Genomic DNA, 11,091 nt, shown 5'->3' with positions numbered 1-11,091 from the left:
TCGACGAGTTCCCACAATAATGTTTTTATTGTATGACGAAGTTTCTTCGACGTTATCAACGTTGCCTCGTGTACAGTTGGACTCGAAAACGAGGACATAGCACACCATTTCTTCTTGACAGTTCTATTCCTTTTTTCTTTACTTTCGAAGACCTTTGCGTTAAAAGATACAACGTCTTCCATTTGAAGGTATTAAAATGTTTTCTTTGTATAGCGAAGTTTCTTTGATACTTTCATTAGTTGCTTTTTTATCTATTTATTATATATTTTTTTTTTTTTTTGATAATGGGATCTTATCATTCTGTGTTTCATTTTGCTTCCTCTAAATTCTTCCTAATGGACACCACATTCTTTGGAAGCTTGAACTTCAAGTCAATGGCCCCTGTGGGCCTGTTCCATATGAATAGGTTTCATCCACTGAATAATAATAATAATAATAATAATAATAATAATAATAATAATACAGATGGACTTGAAAATAATGAAAAGAACAAGGTTTCTTTCTATTTTTTTTTTTTTTACTTTCAAAGAACTTAACGTAAAAACGGGTCTTATCTAAGAACGTTGGAAAACTCTCTGTTGCTTTGAATAGCTATTTCGTACAAGATGGTCACAAATGGCATGCCATTGTTATTATTACTATTTCAGTAAATGAAACCTATTCACATGGAAAATGCACACAAGGGCCATTGAATTGAAATTCAAGCTTCCAAAGAATCTTGGTTTCAACCTCCCACCGCAGACCCCACAGTGCAGCAGTAACTGATCATGATACAGTGCCAGTGATTTTTCATGGCCCTGGGGGAGACGTGAACCCGCGACATCTGAGTGGCATGCCACGACACTAACCACTATATCAGCGGACCAACTTTTATATAAATAAAATGAACAAGGCCTGTCTTATTAATGACATTTGCGGGTTAAATGGGAGTTATAATAAAAGTCAAGAATAAAGACAATCTTCTGAGAAGCCAAAGAACCTTTTGCTGTAAAACCAAACCCTATTTTTAGTCCAACATTCGACATTTAGGGCAAATTGAGATTACAATCACGGATAGTTTATCAAACGCATGACTTAGTATTTACTTTAAAACAACAAGTGATTCCGCCATGTAACTTGTATTCAACTCATTTCCATTATCAGGAATGAAGTCGGGAATATTGCTGAACAAAACCACAAGATCTGAGTTATATTGTCTTACGATAAAACGCCCACAAACCACATTATAGCAGCATTTGGGTCTAAGTTTGTGTGTGTGGGAGGGGTTTTTTTTTTTTTTTTTTTTTTGAGACATACCAACACACAAATCAGGGTGACTGACTTCCTCGAATTCAACATTCTTCTGTGAATGAAAATGTATAACTTGTACATCATTTCCAGAGTATTTTATTCCTCACACCGTCGGACTGTCTCCTTGAGGATATTGTGCAACTGGGACTTCAGCATTGCTAACCTAAAACAATTCTCCTTGTATTTTTATAATTTATGATAGTTTACTTACATTTTTAGTTTTTATTTTTTAATTTGTTAATTTTTTTTTTATAATTGATTTCTTCTTTCTTTTTTCCTAATACGTTCTGTTACTTCTTTCTAATGAACACCGTAATCTTTGGAAGCTTGAATTTTAAGCCAGTGGCCCTATAGGCTTGTTTCATATGAATAGGGATCTATCTTCTGAATAATAATAATGATAATAATAATAATAATAATAATAATAATAATAATAATAATAATAATAATAATAATAATAATAAAAATTCTAATAATAATTTTAATAATAATAATAATGAATTCTAGGGCTGGTTTTGGTATCATTCGATTTCCAATAAAATTCTGGACTTTGTCATTTTGGTTTCTGAGCCAATCAAAATAAAACACATGGCATATTCTCCATCATTACTGGATCAATATAATGATGAAATAACAGCTGTTATTTGGAGACCATAAAACAAACTTACTCAAAATCAGTTCAATGTCTTAATAAACAGAATTAAATACTTCGTACGATGTCCTGTCTTGTAGCTGAATCCTGACTGACAAGTGATGGCAAAGCACTTTGTGTTGAGATGAGACAGGAAATTAACATACATTGAGAGAGAGAGAGAGAGAGAGAGAGAGAGAGAGAGAGAGAGAGAGAGAGAGAGAGAGAGAGAGAGAGAGAGCTGAGCGAACGCAAGTGTTCAAATCAAAACGCTTTTGTATACGCAAGTTTCAGCTCTTCACAAACATGCTAAAAAACCGAGATGTTCAATAGAAAAGCGTTTATTCAAAAAAGATAACGTTCTATTTAACATAGTGTTATCAACATCATAAACCTGTAGAAAATATCTATTTGGTAACACAAAATGACGATACGGAATGCACACCACAAAACATGTACAGTATATCTAAATCAGCAAAAAAAAAAAAATTGATTTAAAAAAAAAGATTGACATGGAACTACACTGATTTCCTGGGAACTGTAGAAGTATATTTTAACTCATTCTTTTTTATAATGAATAAAGTATCAAATTTCTTAGACACATGATTAACAGTAACAGATACTTGGTGAACTTAAAACGGGCAAGAGAGATCTTAATCTTAACATTTTGGTGAGCCAGAAATCCTGTGATTATTTTTATTCTGGACAGAAGGTTCCTCTAAAAAATCTTGCGGCATTAGTGTATCGACGTAAAAAGTAAACGCAAAGAACAGACAGATATTGAACATGATTTAAATAAAATGTGGACGCTCCTTTTACCAATAAAAGTGAACCATTACCAAATTAGATGTAGACGCATCATTTTACCGAAACGTACTGAAAGCGTATATTTTTGTTCACTGCGCGATTGTGACTCGTATTTTGTCAAAAACGAAGCTTTGACAATTAAAGAAATGTGACATTTTAAATAAAAAAAAAAGTAGATACTAGGCACAAGATATAAGCAAGCGTACAACCAAATAATCTACAAAAAAAAAAAAAAAAAATGGCGTCAAATAGAAGTAAGACCACCAGATACTTAATAACGAAATAGTAAGTCCCTAAAACAAAGACATTACTGAGCGTGAAAACCCACACAGAAGTCAAGATCAACAGTGGATGCCGAACAAGACATCTCATTCATGCGCTGCGCTCCGGGTCGCATCCCGTTGCTAAGAACAAAGTCGGTTTTATTCAGGATAATCTTTCGGGGAAGTTGGGGAGGTTGTGGGGAGGGGAGGGGAGGTGAGAGACAGGCTGGTAGTGGTGCTTTCTCTAACCTTCCCAAGGAATGACTGGCATTTTAATCTCTCTCTCTCTCTCTCTCTCTCTCTCTCTCTCTCTCTCTCTCTCTCTCTTTACAGTCCCTTTACAGTCCCATATATATATATACATATATATATATATATATATATATATATATATATATATATATATATATATATATATATATATATATATACTAAATATATATATAACCGTGACTTTGAACAAGTATATATATATATTTATTCTGCATTTTCAAGTTCACACTATATATATATATATATATATGTGTGTGTGTATATATATATCACTAAATCCAGGTCCGTCAAGTGTAGTAACCTCTGACTGTTCAAGTCAATCCGGGCCCCCACAGTCCAACCAAGTACTTTCTAATAGTTTATTCTGCATTTTCAAGTTCACACTGAATGCACAAACAGTTGACACACATATGTAAAGTGCTGTGTGTAATGTGACAAACAGACAGTAACTTTAATACCTATATTGCAAAAACTCGAGATAATACCAAGCATTTAATAGGTCTGCCTACAAAGGTTCTTGACTGTTCAAGTCAATCATTCTTTCCCTCAGTCCATTATCCAATAAATTTCCCTAATACAGTGGTTCACAAGTAGATGGGCTTAATCATACGCATTGCTGAATCACACAATCACAACTGAAACACAGTCATTATCAAATATAACAGGCTTTTAACTGCAGACAAACAGACAGTAACTTTAATACCTATATTGCAAAAACTCGAGATAATACCAATGCATTGCAATACGAATTCAGTGATCCTATACTTCATTTTATTTTATTAAAGCCTTGAAGCTGTAAAATTTCACACTCGACAAACGAGAGAGAGAGAGAGAGAGAGAGAGAGAGAGAGAGAGAGAGAGAGAGAGAGAGAGATATGGGGGTTGGGGGGGGGGGGGGTTGCTTTCGTGATCTGCGTACCAAGGTCACACAGTATAGAGTCGCCATTGAAGCTCGGCCTACTACTTATAGTATCCAAATACTCGTGCTTATAAGTGCGCATGATTTCAAGTTCACTTGAGGAGATGGTACTGTCATGAACTAAATACCATACATAAACAAAACTACCATTCATCCATGATATCATTGTAATTACTATTATTCATTATGAACGCATCCTTGTGGAATAAGCCACGTTGTCATGATCTTCCGTGGCTACCGTCTTTAAAACAGAACGACCGTATTTTAACACTAAAAAGAAAAATGGGTATATAATAAATCGTTCACTTTATAACAATGAATAATTTCAATTTGTTGTGTATAATTAATAAATGAGTAAATATACACTGCATATAGATCTAACTGAATCCACATTCAAGAGAACGGTTGCCCAGTCTCAAGTCGGCCTGAGCCCTTACTCAGTGACAGCGCGTAATTCTGGTAAGGTGCTAAAATGAATAAGAGGCCTGGTGTGGACCTCCGATTCCTCAAAAAGAGGGAGGATGCTGACTCACACATCTAGCATTTAGAATAGGCCTATAAATGAGTAGGCTATGAAAGGGTATCTTATAAAACCTAACAAACTGGATATATGAAGTGTCGGAGGTAGGCCTATTGGAAAGGAAGGACATTAATATCCAGGAAGCTTGAGAGAGTACAAACATAAGGTGAATATCATAGTGAATGTAGGGGAATTCGATGCGCTGCTGATAGGCCCTTCGTGTTGGAATATGAAGCGGGTAATAATGTGGAAGCTTCCTGTATAGGGAGTTGTACCTATAATGCAGCAGTTAAACTATGAATACAGCAATCATTTTCCTCGTAATTTCTAATGTCTTCCGTCTTGAATGATACTTAGTTACCTTCCATTCACAAGGCAATTTACAAGGGGTTATTAAATCAGTCAGACTAAAGGTAAAATTAAAAGTAGCATGAGAAAAAATCTGTATAATTGTACTCCTGTATAATGGTACTCCATATGTAGGCCTAACACACTAAACCTGGTGAAGCCATGAACCTTGGTTGATTAGATGGTTAGGTTAGGTCAAGCTTCGGTTCATAGGTAAAAGTGGACCTTAAATGTGGTACGGTGGTCAAGGGAATAAGAGGCCTGGTGTGGACCTCCGGACTCTATCAAAACAACATGAATCTTAGCCACCTGTATATGATGTAGCTATAGTGTATATGCAAGACTTTAGTTATATACGTTAAGTGAACAACAGGAAGAACTACGAACCTCTATATGGGTTATATACATGACAAAAGTTAACGCAGTTTCATCTGCAAATCCGTCTAATATATAAGTTATATGTTTTAACGTATAACTTAAATTTAAATCACACAGTCCAGAACTACATGTGATATTATACGCAAAATCTGCAAAGACATCACTATAGAACATGACACATATTCCTATAAATATCATTTCACTTTACGAACGTATTTGGCGTAATAGGTCTAATGGGACGAAATACCTCTATTGGGGCGAAATACGAGTAATGGGACGATATCGGTCTAATGGGGCGAAATCGGTCTAATGGGGCGAAATCGGACTAATGGGACCAAATAGGTCTAATGGGACCAAATAGGTCTAATGGGACCAAATAGGTCTAATGGGACCAAATAGGTCTAATATGACGATATACGTCTATTGTGATGAAACAGGTCTAATGGGACGAAAAGTCTATTGGAGCGAAATCGGTCTAATGGGACGAAATCGGTCTACTGAGACGAAATCGGTCTAATGGGACGAAATCGGTCTAATGAGACGAAATCAATTTAATGGAACGAAATCGCTCTAAGCCCCTTCCCCTTTCCCATCCCCCTCCCCCTCCAGCCCCCAGGAAATGCCTTTGCTGAATTTTAAACCACTTTTCATTCAATAAATGATGCTCTCTCTCTCTCTCTCTCTCTCTCTCTCTCTCTCTCTCTCTCGATGTCACGCATTCGTATCAACCGTAAAATTACCTTGCAATTATAACTGTGAAGCCACATTGTTTAACAAGGGGGGAAAATATGCAAACAGAAAATATGCCAGGAATTTACACGGCCCCTTACACACTGTCCTTTTACACACTGGCCTTTTACAATATGGACTTTTAAACAATGGCCTTTTACAATATGGCCGTTTACACACTGGCCTTTTACAATATGGACTTTTAAACACTGGCCTTTTACAATATGGACGTTTACACACCTGGCTTTTTTCAAACTGGATTTTAAAGGGTTGTAATTCAGTCCATTTAAACTTTCACTGCCTTACAAGGCACACGATCATTTATAGTCCCACGGAAGGCTTAACCTTTCTTAGAAAACGGAATTACGGGGAGGGAGAGAGAGAGAGAGAGAGAGAGAGAGAGAGAGAGAGAGAGAGAGAGAGAGAGAGAGAGAGACTTTGCTCATCAACTCATTATCTGTTTAGGATTAGGCTGGCCTTAGGCCTATGCCAGCACGGGCTGCATTACCTGTACAGTTAAATAATCTTATTGCGTTGTTTGAGAGAGAGAGAGAGAGAGAGAGAGAGAGAGAGAGAGAGAGAGAGAGAATTATAAATTTGTAACCGCAGTAACTATAACTCATAGAGGACAGTCAGTGTAGATAGGTTTGCCATAGAACTACTACATTCATTCTTGTAATCACCTACCGGTTCAATTTTGATTGAATCCCTCATTTACGCCTGTTGACACTATCCTGGGCCATGATGTGACCATAACTTGAACATTTGGGTCGAAATGCACAGCAAAAACCGAGTAATCCAAATTAGATATATCCCGATAACTGCTAAAGCTGAGAGGTCTTGAGATAGGCCTAGGCCTAGTAATTAGTACCTTAGATTCAACAATTTTTTTCTATTATTTGGTGCTTCTAGGTGTCATCTTCAGTTATAATTATATTAATATTATTAATATTTATTACTGTAGAAGTGGTAATTAAATATAAAAAGACAGGGTACATACGACATATAAAACTTCCATTGGTATAAGCACAGGCTAATTTGCATACTGAGCCTCTATCCTCTCACACTAATCACTGTACAGGTTCCACAATGCCGTCGAATAAAATCGACCTTTTTTTTCAATTCCGGCACTTAGAACGGATCATGACACAACAGAAACGAGAACCAGAGGACAATTTATCACAAGTAATGTCGATTAAAACAAACAGCAAACACGGAACCTGTTTGTTGTTTGCCACACTGTGGTCGAATAAAGTCGACTATTTATTTTTTTTTATTCCTGCACTTAAACGGATCATGACACAGCAGAATCAAGAACCAGAGGGCTATACATCACAAACAATGTCGAATAAAACAAACACGCGTTTGTTTGTTGTTTGACCTAACCTCTGTCACACTAATCACTGTACAGAGCTCCACACTGCGGTCCGATGTATTCGACCTTGTTTTTTTTTTTTCAACTCCAGCATTTAAACGGATCACGAAACTCGAACCAGAGATCTGTTAATCACAAGCTTCTGTCGACTAAAACAACAAACACGGAGCTTGTTTGTTGTTGTTTGCAAACGCCGAAAATTCACCATCACCGTTTCAACCCCACCGCCTCTATAACTTCACTTTACGTCATTCAGATGCGTCGTTCGTCGCTTCCGGGCTCGACTTATCGGCGACCTGCCGTTCTGGGCGGGTCCTTTCACACCCGCTTTCCTTCGAGGGTCACTTGGAAAGCAAGGGACGTCCTCTTTCACTAATGAAAGGGCACAAATGAGGGAGAGGAAGGGGTAGACACACACTCACTCTATTCGGCGACGTTTGGCTCTGTACCGCATGCACACCTTCCTCCTTGGCCCACCCCCCAACCCCCCCCAAATTTACCTGTTCACCTGGAGGGTGGTTGCCGACTTTCCGCATTCCACTCTCATATCCCCATTTACACAATAATTAAATAACAGTCATACACATCCATACCCACGTCAATAACATAACTCCTGTCTTAAATTTTTAGCTGCATAACTCACACCTTAAACCCAATAACGAAGTTGTTATATTGAAAATGAAATAGGATACCTGGCAACTCAGACAACCCAGAGACTGCAACTGGACAGCCTCTTGAAACGTCGGACATTCCTAAGGAATCTGAGTAAATACCCTCTCACTTTTGGCCCCTTTTTTAACAGGAATTTAGTCGCATCTGCTTCAATATTAACTACAATGAAAGACGACGTTACGTAATAAATTGTTTACATTTGCGTATGGCAATAACCTCGACAACAACATGGCAACTCTACTGAAATAGGGCCGACACCATATCGTTATTTTTCCTGAATTCCTCGTTCGTTTTCACTTTCGTGCTCTCGAATGGATGGTACTTCCGTGCGTCGTTTGCATATCGAAAATTCCGTCGATTCCTGATTTTTCGCGCAGGAAAAACAGCCGTAAAAAAAAAACAGGGCTCAATTTGCGTAGTATGCGAGTACCTTCGTCAAGCGATTTGCGTATCAGCTTAGACCCATTAATTGTGCTTATACATTTATTTTAAGACTATCATTATAAATATTGAAAATTTTCTCTTTTTACATTCAAATACGATTTCATAATAAGGCGTTATATATAGATATCTGAGCCATAATATGAATGAATCGCAAAATAATCAAAGAGAATACCATAAAACTGCAGTGAGCTTACCACTACGAAAATGAGGCGGGGAGTTAGACCGACGCAGATATTGAAAGCGTAGTCTTATTCGTTATCGTTTCGCCATTTACAAATAACAAACGAGACGTAACGCTGACAATCTCGGCCACAAAAGAAAAGAAAATGCTGTAAAAAGCTTAATAAAACAAAAGTAAATCCTGGAAAGTAAGGATATACTGTAGAGGTTAACGCAGCGGCTCTCAGGTAGGTAAACCTGTCACCTTGGGGTTGACGTGGGTATGGCTAACTGCTAAGACCAGAAAAAGTGGGTTGGGTTTTATATCAGGGAGAACCAAGAAGGATCTCTCTCTCTCTCTCTCTCTCTCTCTCTCTCTCTCTCTCTCTCTCTCTCTCTCTCTCTCTCTCTCTCTCTCTCAGCTTTTTTCACATTTACTGTATGTTTTCTACGCCAAGAAATTTAACGAAGTTTTGAACCTCCTTGCAACTGTTATCCCACATTGCCATAACGAGGTCATAGTGAAGCGGTGAGTATCTCTCTCTCATCATTTTAACCTGTCCTCGAGAGATGCTCTTTCAAACGGAACCAAAGAGCAATAGGCTTACGTCAACCTACAGTAAGTTTATATATATATATATATATATATATATATATATATATATATATATATATATATATATATATATATATATATATATATATATATATATATATATATATATATATATATATATATATATATATATATATATATATATATCTTCCACAAGCAATGGATATCAACTAACGTTCTACTTTTGTTAACAGTTACTTGCTTTCCCTGTTCAGCGTTGACAAATTACTCTGACTTATGATGCTCTATTCTTCATACACTTTATCAATCTTGACAAAAAATTTATACTCTATATCACAAGAATTGCATGTTGTTGATGTGTTTGTGGTCGTTTATCTTATAAGAATAATGTTACGTATTTTTCACTTTGGTCCGTAATTGAAACTTTTGCAGTAATCATTTTCTTTAGAGCCAAAAGGCAGGAAATCTACGGCGATTGACTCCCGCTTACACGATATTGGTCTGGGAGTTTGGAAACTGGGAAGATTTATGTAACTTTTCCCTCGTAACACCTCGAGTACCTGTAAGGTAATGAAGCAATTAATCACTCTTGAGATATTGTATTTGCATCTGAGAGTTTATATGATCTTGTTTTAGCATTTCATTGCAACTTTAACTCTGTCACGTATCTCGCCATCCCTCAATCAGGCTCCTTTCAAAGTTTCCCCGTCTCTGTTTGTGATTGTTTGTTACGGAGAATCACAGGTGTTTTACACATTACAGAATTCTTGCACCAATATGCAGTAAATGTGCCTCGCTGTCGAACTTCTCAATTTCAGAGGTCCTTTACTCATACCGCTGGGGAAGTCATGCACCTTGAATTTCAGAAGTTCAAGCGAAGATGCCATGCATTACTACCCTAATACAATTCTTCTTATATTTTAATAATTTACTTACATTTGTACTTATTTATTCGTTAATTTATGTTTTTCTAATGACTCATCTCTTTCTGTATTTCCCATTGCTTCCTACTACTTCTTTACACCATATTCTTTGGAAGCTTGAATTTCAAGTCAATAACCCTTGTGGGCTTGTCCATATGAACAAGATTCATCTTCTGAATAATAATAATAATAATAATAATAATAATAATAATAATAATAATAATAATAATAATAATAATAGGATGCCCTTACCAGTTCCCCAGTGACCACCAGTGAAGTGGTCACTATAGTGTATATGGTACTTTGGGTTTCAAATCAGCATCTTAGTTAACGGCATTGTTTTCTGCTTCTTTACGTTCCACCTTTTTGGTTACCAGTCCCATTTTCAAATCCCAGTCTCAAGTAACTTGAATACACCCCATGGCCTGACCTTAGGAGACCAAACATGCAAATTGTTACAACAGTACATTAGTAGAGCAATCCCCTTCTTCTCTATTCAATTCTTCTGCTATTTTCTCATCTTATCTATTTTGTCGCCGAGGTAGGATAATGGAAATACTCCTTTCTCTCCAGAACCTGCCTTTAAATATGGTTCTACTCCTTCCTTAATTCTTTCTTCTACATTTTGGCCAGTACACCTGTCTACCAGCATCCATGCCACCACTTTCTTGATTACCTTCTCCTCAATTTCGTTACGAGTCACAATAAGCCTAGGCTGTGCCAACATTGATTTTCCATCCTTTCTTCTATGACTTTTCTTCTCTTTGGAACTCCTCCTTTACA

This window comes from Macrobrachium rosenbergii, chromosome 36 (assembly GCF_040412425.1).
Source record: "Macrobrachium rosenbergii isolate ZJJX-2024 chromosome 36, ASM4041242v1, whole genome shotgun sequence".
NCBI classification, from domain to species: domain Eukaryota; kingdom Metazoa; phylum Arthropoda; class Malacostraca; order Decapoda; family Palaemonidae; genus Macrobrachium; species Macrobrachium rosenbergii.
This window is presented reverse-complemented; position numbering follows the sequence as displayed.